General features: G+C 35.3%; 1 protein-coding gene across 3 annotated transcripts in view; it reads right to left on the bottom strand.

Moving 5' to 3' along the window:
- The window catches only part of LOC123868038 (supervillin-like), a 267,108-nt gene extending 255,218 nt beyond the window's left edge, over window positions 1–11,890 (bottom strand). For 2 of the 3 annotated variants that reach the window (XM_045910373.1, XM_045910375.1), the window contains exon 1: window positions 11,643–11,890. The gene's annotated coding sequence lies outside the window, so the exon portion shown is untranslated. Of the gene's footprint in view, window positions 1–2,619; window positions 2,772–11,642 lie in introns of those variants that run through there. The other variant, XM_045910374.1, reaches the window with a different exon arrangement.
- Between the last annotated feature and the right edge of the window lie 454 nt (window positions 11,891–12,344).

The following is a 12,344-nucleotide window of genomic DNA, read 5'->3' as shown; positions in this document are numbered from 1 at the left end:
AACGTTATCGCTTTTTGTATGAAAATTTACAACTAGACGATCCTCTTAAAACGCACTTATCTCCGAAAAGTTAGAGGTATATGCCCAGAGTCTAACTCCGAAACCAAATACTGGATAGGATACCGAAGTCTTAACCACAAGGCTATCATCTACATACCATCATTACGATACCTACGATACGATACCTATAGGGTCGGTCGTCTACGTTGATTTGAGAGAGGTTTATTTAGGAATAGGGAAGATCGTTATTCGTTAGGGATAAAATCGATTGAAAGTTCGCGATTGACCGTACAATCACTTGTTGATAAAGTAACGAAGAACCTAGTTGAAGAAAGAACATGTTATAACTCCAGAACGGTGTACAAAAGATTATTTTAACGATGAATATTCATTATCCCACACAGAATCATTAAACGAACTGGCAGGTAGCCGCATTATTATCCTGAGAAAAGCCCCTATCAATATGTGATTAATGGCAAGGACCACGACCAAGCTATGAATACAACGCAAAGCTAGAGAAAAAGAAAGAGTGGAATTAATTTTATCCATAACGGGGCATTTTTTTTTAATTTCTAAGGCTAATCTAAGGGGTTTAGCGCCATCGAATGGAAACGCTAAATCCCTAGACGGTACGGCTTTGTTTGTAGTAAATATAAACATTTACAGCCCGTTTCATCCCCTTGAGAGTTAATTCCGAATAAATCCCCTCTTGAACTGAAGACGGCGGTTTCGATTGAGCGTTGAGAAGTCGCTTTGTTAGATAGGGAATCTTAAATCAAATTTAGTTTCAAAATTACATAAGTAACCACATAATTAGAAATAAGTTAAAATTAAAAACTTTTCAAAGTAAAAGGTTTTTAGACCATTAAGGTGTTCCAGTGCCCACCAGTGTTCCAAGGTCCATCACCAGGCTCTTGCCATTCTATTTTTTAACCCCCGACCCAAAAAGAGGGGTGTTATAAGTTTGACGTGTGTATCTGTGTATCTGTGTGTCTGTGTATCTGTGTATCTGTGTATCTGTGTATCTGTGTATCTGTGTATCTGTCTGTGGCATCGTAGCGCCTAAACGAATGAACCGATTTTAATTTAGTTTTTTTTGTTTGAAAGGTGGCTTGATCGAGAGTGTTCTTAGCTATAATCTAAAAAAATTGGTTCAGCCGTTTAAGAGTTATCAGCTCTTTTCTAGTTTTCTTGTAGAAAAGAAGGTTAGATAACCGTTAGGTTCATAATATTATGTCAATTGACAAATGTCAAGCTGTCAAGATGGACGTTGCCTAAATACATAATTATTTATTTGAAAATGATGTTTTGGAAAACTCAAATACTTTGGATCGTCGGGGGTGTTATAAATTTTTAATTTACACTTGTTTGAAAAGTTTTAATGAAATAAAGCAAATGAGTCAAAATTCGACTGCCCTACCATATGCTATCAGCGAGTTGACATGTCCTGCCCACCTCTAACTCAATGGTACCTTATCTTCTTCTTCCTGACCTTATCCCACGCTACGTGGGGTCGGCACGACTTCTTACTTGTTCCACTCCCTTCTGTCATCCGTCAACGTATCATCCACTCAGTTTAAACGCATATCCTGTTTCACGCTATCCATCCACCTTTTCTTTGGTCGTCTGCTTTTTTTTCCTTCCACATGCATATTTAACATTCTTCTAATGAAACGACTTTCTTCCCTCCGCATTATATGCCCACACCATACCAGCCCTTTATCTTTTGTATCACTGGCACTACTTTCGAACTTCCCCTTACCGTACCATAATCATCCAAACCACACATATCTGCAAAAATATCTGCAAAAAGACAACTTCATTTGGAAGTAGCCGAAAAATTTGTTCTTTTAGAAAAAAAAATTGCAGCTTTATAGCTGCTTGCACTGCCAAGTTTGGTCACAATGACCATATTTTTAAGACATGAATAGAATAAAGATACCACCAACTAAACTAGGTCATTAATTTTAAGAATGGGTAATAGGAAGCCCAACGGTTGAAATTCAAACCGATTTTTACAGCTAAGCAATTGCGCTTTAGTAATTAATTACTTTGTTTGGATTTTAGTGGAAAATCCAGACATTTTTAATGTTATTGGCATATAAACGCACTATACTTAATTGTTATTGTCAATAAAATCGAATATCTATACAAAGGCAGCATTAAACAACAATCAAGTTCATCGACACGGGCTATTTAAAGTGCCGGGACATGTCCGTTTAAGCCATATTTAATATTCATGACCGTTAAGGTCATGCCTAGATTAATATAACGGCACCATTTATCATACCCTACGATAACTTGACGTTAATAGTTCCTATATCAACATTTTTGAAAGAAATTAATATGCAAAAACGCGGAAGCCAACAGCCATCGAGGCTCTTAAGTTAACATTTTAACATCAAAGAAAGTTAGTCAAACAAGCACAATAAAATATCTCGTTCAGAACTCGATTAAGTTTGTTTTGCGACTTTCTCCCGATTTAACATAAAAGGTGTTAACGCGATAAGTGATTGCGAGTCGCGAGTTTACGACCGGTATTATTGCAACAACTATAGTATCGATTTTCAATACAAGACATGATATTAATATTTAAGAATAAAGAAAAAATTGATTTACCTTTTTAAGACAGGCAATCGAGAATATTCGATGCCGAAATCGAAATTAGCATACACAAAGCACAACACAGTCCATGTATGGGTTGTCGCGAAAAAGTACCAGGGTGGTATGATCACACAAGAGTACAGTGAACGCACCTGTACGCGCGGCGTGAAGAGCGTTACTGGCATGAAGCGGCACATTAGTCGCTCATGGAACACGTCACGCAAGAGCCGGTTCTGTTCTGGACACCGGTGACTCGGAAGAAAAAGATGCTTTTGCAGATAAAAAGCATTAAGTCTTTTTTTGCCTTTCCAGAATGACCGTTTTCCTTAAGTTATCCTTAAAGAAACTCAGGAAAACTTACGAGTATATACGAGAGATTAAACTCTATCAATCCACAAAGTCCTGTAACTAATTAGGTACCTACTTTTATCTGAACTTTTGTACCTACTACAAAACATACCATTGCTTTTTAGGGATCCATACCCGAAGGGTGTCAACGGGACCCTATTACTAAGACTCCGCTGTCCGTCCGTCCGTCCATCTGTCTGTCAGCGGGCTGTATCTCGTGAACCGTAAAAGGAAGAGAAATTTTCACAGAATGTGTATTTCTATTGCCGCTATAACAACAAATAATAAAAGTTTCGAAATGGCTATCATCAAATTAGAACAAAATTAAAATTGTTATTATTTCTTGTACGATGGTACGGAACCCTCCGTTTGCGAGTCGGACCCGTACTTGACCGGCTTTTTAATAAAACATCAATGCTATCATGTATTTAAGTATCAGGATGACCTCAACGGTACAGAAAATTGAAAACGGCAGATGCAACTTACCGAAAATTCGAACCTATAAGGGTAGAGACAACTTCGCCATTTATGGGCCGAAGCATGAATCGTTACCCTATAATATACCCTATATGTTTCTACACAATCAAAAATCGAAATTTGTTCTAAATTAGTAGATTATAGTAAGTAGTATTAACAAAATAATATAAGTACTAAAGTTAAGTACTTATATTAATTAATATCGTAGCACTAAGCTAATTGGTTTGGGTGTTCGCGGACATAACGGCATATCCACCTACTACGAGTAAAAGGATTACGTGAAGCCAAAATTGCCTGGTTTTTATATTTAGCTCATAATATTGTAGAGTACCTCTCTACCTACTACGCCTCAGAAAGTTAGACAACTTATTACCTATTTACTTAAGCCTCTGCCTATGGCACTGCCTATCAAGAATTAAGTGGAAAAATACTAGAGATTGATTCAAATTGTAGACTAGTTACAAGTTACAATGATTGGGAGCCGATGATAACAAAATTAAATAAATAAATATAAATAATAAATTGCATCAGTACAGGTATCTATTGTATATAAAAAGAAAAACTGACTGACTGACTGACTGATCTATCAACGCACAGCTCAAACTAGGTACTGGTTAGATCGGGCTGAAAAGCAAGCAGGTAGCTATCATGACGTGAACTTCCGCTAAGATAGGATTTTTCACAATTCAATTCTACGCGGACGAAGTTGCGAGCATAAGCAAGTATAATATATTTTTGCTAAACGGTATTGTACCTATTGCTAGCCAATCATAAATGAGCTATAATCACAGTCGCTGTCAAAGTCTGATTTAAAGCCCCCTTCGTGTTCTTCGACTTGGCGTTGTCACTTGTCCCACCTGTGTGTTGTAAAAAAAAAAGAATATTAGCCATCCTAATCATAACTAATACTCCCCTTTCCCCTCCAACTAAACATAAAGCTTGTGCCAGGAGTGGGTACAACAATAGTGCAACGGGTGGGGTAATGGGGTTTGAACCGCCGACCTTTCGGAATTCAGTCCGCTCTTCAACCGTTGAGCTATCGAGGCTCTAATCAAAAATCAAAGGCTTTATTCATAATACTGGACTGCTCACTTTGCGCGGTCTTGAACTTCCGATTTTTTGACTCTATTAGCTCTCAGATCGATTTTAAGCACCTTCTAGGATCAAACTCAATATTTGTGTAAATATTAGTTACTTAACGTTTATTTATATACCTACGCTAGATCAAGTATCTAGGCCATAGGTAAGGAGATTACACATTTGAACTTTGGTTATTAGCTAAATAACTATTACGTAAGTACATAATTTAAATGCAGTGAACGTGCAGACTGAATATAATTAAAGCTAACCTTATTTCCTTTGTGGTTCCAATAATAATTACATCACGATACCATATTGATTGTTTCAAAGGCCGGAAGTGAGAATTATAACTTCAAGTTATGGAGGAACTTCGCTAAGGTCACATTTATGGCAAGTGGCTTATGGTGAAAGTATGTGGATTGTGGGTGTGTTTGGCATTTCTCGCCATAAAACATTGGACACCAATCGATTACCATAATTTAACAATTTCGCTATGGTACATCAATTCCGCTTTGATTCTCACCAGCTTGTTAATAGGGGCGGGACATTCATAAACCAAAATGAGGTGAAGAATAGTAGGTAATCACACCACATGTGGGCGAAGTAGTGGTCTACTTAAATAAGAAAATACTTATGTATTGTACACTGGTAGAGTCAGTAGTCAATACTGGCACACAGAAATTGGACAATGAAAAAATTGAGATTGAGTGACCAAGGTATATTACTTAACTTGTTGACTTTATGGTAAATTATTTACATAAATAAGTCAATGAATATCGAAGAACAACCGTAGAACCATGTTATTTATGGCGACAGGTTAGAAAGAAACTAAGTACTTAAGTCCTTAGGTACCCAGGCGGAAAACCAGAAAGCGATGTGAAACGTTCCTTAAAACTTCTAGATGGGAATTCTAGCGAATACTACCCATCAAGCTAATGATGTCACCATCCATCTAATCCATCGCCGTCTCACTACTGAATACCGATCTCCTCTCAGAATGTGAAAGGTTTAGGCCATAAAATTACCTAATATTGCTTATTTTTTTTACTTTCATTTGTTTAATAATTAATTTGCTTATTACTTTTAGAAACTACTTATTTATTTCCATTGTAACAGAATATGCTATGGAAGAGCGGGGCCGCCCGCCACAAGTACTAGTTTAATACTAGTCACTTACTGGGACGGTCCCAATTTCTATGTTATATGTAAACTTGTTTTATACCGAAATAAATATTTTTGTATTTTTTTTTTGTATTTTTGTATAATCCACCACGCTGCGCAGTGGCCTACTGCGACCACAAATGATTATTCAGATGAAGAATCAGTTAAGTACAAAGAGTTTTAGTAAAATAGTTACTTCAGCAACTAGTCGAAGACATGGTCGAAAAATTATTTACAACCTTAAGTAGATAATTTACAATGAAAATAGCTTATTCTAAGTCGTTGTATATAGAAGCACCGCAAACTAAGAATATGAGAAAGTCAGAGGTCATTTTAAAGTTCAAAATCAAAATTTTAAATGACTAGAATCCATTGAAATAACAACCTTTTAGCCGGTTTTATTTTACTTTCCGTCGACCATAGGAAGTCGCCGAAGGTAGGTATTTGGTATCAATTTGCATTTTTAAAGGAAACATTAACAGCTGCTGGCTAAAGTGAATTTGTAAGGGTTTGATTAGTTTTACGAAGTACCTGCAAAACCCAGAAGTTCTAAATGTGCTTTATGCAAGCTTTCAGTTTATTGGAAAAAATGCACATTTTTCTTTTCAACCCCCGACCCAAAAGTTATAAGTTTATAAGTTTGACGTATCTGTGTATCTGTCTGTGGCATCGTAGCTCCTAAACTAATGAACCGATTTTAATTTAGTTTTTTTTTGTTTGAAAGGTGGCTTGATCGAGAGTGTTCTTAGCTATAATTCAAGAAAATCGGTTCAGCCGTTTGAAAGTTATCAGCTCTTTTCTAGTTACTGTAACCTTCACTTGTCGGGGGTGTTTGAATTTTTAATTTACACTTGTATAACTACCAAACATCATTATTTCTAACCGATGGACATCCACGGTTTGATAGAGATCTCTTGTAGGGACTTCCACATGCCACGATCTTGCGCCGCGTGAATACAGCGGTTTCCTGCGACTCGTTTGATGTCGTCTGTCGACCTAGTAGGGCTGAAAGGATAAACTGACTAACCTATCAATTATCAACCTAGTTTAAAAACTTGAGATTTTGCGTGAAAGTTTTCACGATAACGTAATCAGAAGAGAATTAAGAAAGGATATCCAGAAATTCCCCAAAGTCAAGGGCGGGTCAGTTAGTAAGAACGAAAGGCCAAGCCAGTTCAACTAGTAATTAGTTATTAAATACCTAAATGTTTAATCTGACAAATGACGAAACCTCTTTCTAGATTTGTAAACAAGACTGTAAATCAAAATTAGTGAACAAACGTAATTGCTATAAATGGAAATAACAAAAGAACAATAACTTAAAACAAAGGACCGTGACCGTGATCTTTCCAGTTTCATTGCGTATTCCTTATATGGATTCCAATAAAAAATGGGACCAAGTTGTCCCCACATCAATAAAGCAGGATAAAGTGTCACTGAAGTTTTTGGGACTGTGCCAATAGAAAACTTGGTTGTGCAAATCATTTTTCCCTGTTGCTCGTTGTTGCTCGTAGTATTAATTAGTTAAGAAACGTTAATCTATGCTTATGAAAATGACTCGGACGGACTGAGAGTTGAAATGTGAAGGAAATATTTCTTGAGAGGAAGAAACTCATCCCAAGGAACGTAAGGGTGTTACTAAGAAAGGATTTCGACAAATTCCAATGGGATCTTTAAAAAAAACCTAAATCCACGCCGACGAAGTCCAAAAAGAACAAAACGTACACTACAAGGACCATGACCTTGACCTTTCCAGTTTCATTCCGTATTCTTTACATGAATTCATTAAAGAATTGGGACCAATTTGTCCCCATATCAATAAAGCAGGACAAAGGATAAAGTTTGACGGAAATTGTTGGAACTGTGCCAATAGAAAACTTGCTAGGCGTTTTACAAAACGTTTCGTCCGCACAATCATGGTACGACATTTTATAAGCACTCGTTTCCATGTCTCTGGCTTCCGTCTCCGCGGTGGCAATACAAATTGCGGCCTTGTACCCTACTTTCGTACCGCAATTACAGAAACAATACATTACACGCTTTAAGGTGAACGCACACTTATCCGAGCCGAACGCGTCAAAAGAGTCGAACGAAACGAATTTTAGAATTCTCTATATGAAATCTACTTCCGAATCGGACGATTCGACGCGGGGAAGTGTGCGAGGTTTCATGAGATTTCATATACAGGGTTCTAAAATTCGTTTCGTTCGACTGGTTTGACGCGTTCGGCTCGGATAAGTGTGTGTTCACCTTTATAACAAGAAACAGACGCGGGAACGTTTTGTTTTCCACTATGATTACGATAATTAGGTTCTGTTGTGTGTTCAATGTGACATTTGTGTCAGCTGATAGTCCAAGAGCTCGTGAACCCTTTGCCTCTAGAGTGAGAAAACTCTCGTTTTGATCCTGCAATCGATATTCTGTCAAATATTAGTGTAGGTGTGACGTGAAATCAATGATACTTTGTCAAGTAAAGTTCTTTTAACTAATGAATAACTTTAAACTATGTCTAAAGTTAAATTGTTTAAGAATTTTTATAGTTCTTATCTTATCTATTTACGCACAAAGTTGTCATAAATCTAAAGTTAAAATAGGAATCTTTCGAGGCTGGTAACTTGACAATCAATATTTTTGTCAATGTAATATATCAATAAACCTAGAAATAATGACGAGACAAATCGATACAATACTTAGTTTTGAGGTTTACAATATCAAATAATGTAGCCTCCTATGTTTGTGTGAAAAAAGCAGCGTAATGTGTCACCTTAAGACATCATAAATGGGTCCATGATATAAAGAAGAACAATATCAGTCTAATACCTAGGAGTCTAAACTGATATAATAATATTATCACCTAATAAGAAGGATATCATCAAAAACTAACTGCACAAGACATTATGAATTGAGGCCTCAAAAGATCTAAAAATAAATATCTAAGTAGTTCAAGTGATTGCAATGATAAGCTTCTTAAAAGCGGTTGTGACAGACAGACTGTCTGATAACTTTTGACCTTTTATATTGTAGAAAAGGACAATAATTATAAAATGTAGAGGACAATCTACAAAGACAGACAGAACAATAGATTAGCTTCTATTTATTTTTTTCATCATCATTATAGTATAATTTACTTTGCCTACTGTATAAATTATTATCAATTAGCAGAGCCAACCCCAATTAACATGGGAAAAGGCTAGGTCTATATATATCAATTAAAAAATCGGTCACGTGCGAGTCGGACCCGCACAGGAAGGGTTCCCTATCATTGTACAAGAATAACTCTTTTTAACCCCCGACCCAAAAAGAGGGGTGTTATAAGTTTGACGTGTGTATCTGTGTATCTGTGTGTCTGTGTATCTGTGTATCTGTGTATCTGTGTATCTGTCTGTGGCATCGTAGAGCCTAAACGAATGAACCGATTTTAATTTAGTTTTTTTTGTTTGAAAGGTGGCTTGATCGAGAGTGTTCTTAGCTATAATCTAAAAAAATTGGTTCAGCCGTTTAAGAGTTATCAGCTCTTTTCTAGTTTTCTTGTAGAAAAGAAGGTTAGATAACCGTTAGGTTCATAATTTTATGTCAATTGACAAATGTCAAGCTGTCAAGATGGATGTTGCCTAAATACATAATTATTTATTTGAAAATGATGTTTTGGAAAACTCATTACTTTGGATCGTCGGGGGTGTTATAAATTTTTAATTTACACTTGTTATTTATTTATTTTTTCATGAAATGTGCAACATCCACATAAACTCAAAAGTGTAAATGAAGCTGTAAAATATAAACCTAGTTTTTCTTAGTAGTGGAGTTAGAAAAAATACTTCTGTTACCGTTTATATGCCCTTCCGGCGTCCTTGTTTCCTGTCACGTAAGTATATAACCTAAATACCTTCAAAACACAAGTGAAAAGGCATCTTCTATAATCTAGGCAAGCGCATCCAACCTAGGCCTTATCATTGCTTTCTTAAGCATGATTGTCGTCAAGCGCAAGCCTATCAAGCAATAATAAAAAACAATTGAATCCCTTAAACACCAAGGTGTGTTTTAATTTAAAAAAAAATTGATTTATTATTTTACACTCACAAAACCATTATGGACTATCCATCACAATCAAAACACATGATTTATTATCATTGGATGGATTTAGGTTTCGCTGAAATCCTGTATTACCTTTTCTATACTTAATATTATAAAGAGGAAACCTTTGTATTTTTGTATGTTTGTATTGAATAGGCTCAAAAGCTACTGGACCGATTTCAAAATTTCTTTTACCATTACTTAGAGGGATTCTTCCGAATCCGTATAGGCTATATTTTATCCCGGAAAATAGAAAAAATAAATGTCCACCCGTGCGAAGCTGGGGCGGGTCGCTAGTATTTAAATAAAAAAATGCCCTATGTACTCTTACCTATGCATACTACCTTATGCAAGCTAACTCCAACGCCAATTGCCAAGGCATAAAGATTTAACAAACAGACAGACTTTCAGATTTAGTATAGATACATAAATAGATTTAGATAAATAAAGCTACATCTAGATATTTCTAATTAGGTATAGGTTAATAAACGTAAGTATAATTTGAACAGCATTGATGAGTTTAGAAACTAAGACTTAACGGAAACAGCAATTATCGTTTGGCACAGAAATATAGTTATGGTTGTTCGCGGTCTGTTACTTGTTATGATGATTGCACACACCGTTGCAATCATGTATGTTATTAATCACTTATTAACACAAGTGAAAAATCTGTCAAGTGCGAATTGGATTCGCACACGAAGGATTCCGTACAATCATACAAGATATTTATATAAGTACACTATACTTTGAATTATTTTATCCTCAAGTTTTTATCAAGGCAATAAATAGTAGTTTTATACTAAGCTTTATCAAAGATAAGATAGTGTGGATGTTATCAACTAACTACTTACTTTAGTACAGGAAGATGCTATGAATAGCTGCTATGAGTGGTTGCTAAAAATAGATGCTAAAAATAGTCCAAGACTCTATTAGGGTGATGATCCAGATTTATCTCCACCTTAAATAATGGTACAAAAAGCTAAGTTCATTTGTTAACCTCTGAACGTACTTAGTGAAATGACTCGTAAGTTTGAATTCATCACTAACTTGGCCTTAATTAAGTACTTAAGTAATTAAAAATTATATTATTAACAGGCCTATCTATGTAATAATTTACTTACTTATAGGAAATAATAAGTAGTATTATTATACTTTTTAATTTTTAAATGTTTTACCCTTCATAATTTTTGTGAAGAATATTAGACTTATACAAGTTTAAGCTTTGTATTCACTTTAACATAGATGTAGGTACACTTTTCAACTATTTGATATTTAATGATGTAGGAGTAGTAAGTGAATAAGTAGAATGTTTCTTTTCATTACCTCATTTCATTATTTGCAATAAACTTTTAAGTTCCTTACTTAATAAGCACATTGAAGTTGGTTCATCTAGTTTCAAAGCTCTAATGTGCTTTGCATTATCTTTTTTCAAACAATAGTCTTTGATAAACACCAGTATTATTACAAGTAGTATTATTACAAGTGTACTAGTATTGAGTAGATAGGTATCTATCTGACTATCTATGCATTAATATTTGTATTTACTCAGTCATAAAAATGACCTTAAGTACTTACAATAACTTATCAGACATTGTAATAGACTTAGCTAATTAATTATTAAAATAGTATGTACTTACTGTGAATATATTGACAGAGACGTGTCTAAACAATTTATTATATACGCAAGAAATAGGCAGCCTTTGAGTAGGCGACCATAACATGGTCATTATGAATCAGCTAACATATTAAAAATTTGTAAGATAACGACTGTAGGTAAACATTTATCTCGCCAAAATAGGACAAGCGCAACTACAGAAAACACATGAAAATAAAAAGACTAAGTGTGTCGTTATCATAATAGAATATTCGCAAAAATTTAAACAAAAATACAAAACCGTTACCTTTTAAAATCCACAGGGCAGGCAGGTTACAGGAACAAAGTAGACTGATGTTATGAATTCTCAAAAAAACGTGCAATCTCACACAACAACGTATGTAAAACACTGGACACTACAAATACGTAAAATTTATTATTTAGACAATCAACAACCAATGCTAAATCTATCGTCAATTCGAAAATAATAAAATTGTAGGCAAAATAATTTCACAACACGTTCACGACGCAAGAATCGGCCGTTTTTCTTTAGCAATTTGCGATTTGACGCCTGTCATCTGTCACTGTCAGACAATTGCAGTGTTACCACTACGATTTTGGTTTACCCTATATTAGTTTACAGTCCGACAAGGCTCTCTTGGCACTTGAGTGACATTGACAGGGCGGTGCAGTTGTAGCCGAAACGCTGCCAGCAAATTAAATCTCCTCAGTTTTAGAGAATGTTATGGCGAAAATGTCAGTGAGAAAACCAAGAAAGTAAAAAAGTAACTATCTAATTTTAACTGAATGAGAAATTGGGAAAGCCACCCCTGTTTGAACAGCGAGAAAGAAAAATCGAAAACCATTGGTAGGCCATGGACTTAAACATTATATTTACGTAGTGCTAAATATAGCTAAAAGATGCAGAGACATTTGTGCTGTATTTACTAACAGTCCTATTCATAAAAAGTAGAAGCTTTGTTAGCTTGTTATAAGCAAAGTTCTCAAA

Source organism: Maniola jurtina, chromosome 9, assembly GCF_905333055.1.
Source record: "Maniola jurtina chromosome 9, ilManJurt1.1, whole genome shotgun sequence".
Taxonomy (NCBI): Eukaryota; Metazoa; Arthropoda; class Insecta; order Lepidoptera; family Nymphalidae; genus Maniola; species Maniola jurtina.
Note: the sequence above shows the minus strand (reverse complement) of the source record. Positions and strands in the feature narration are given on the sequence as shown.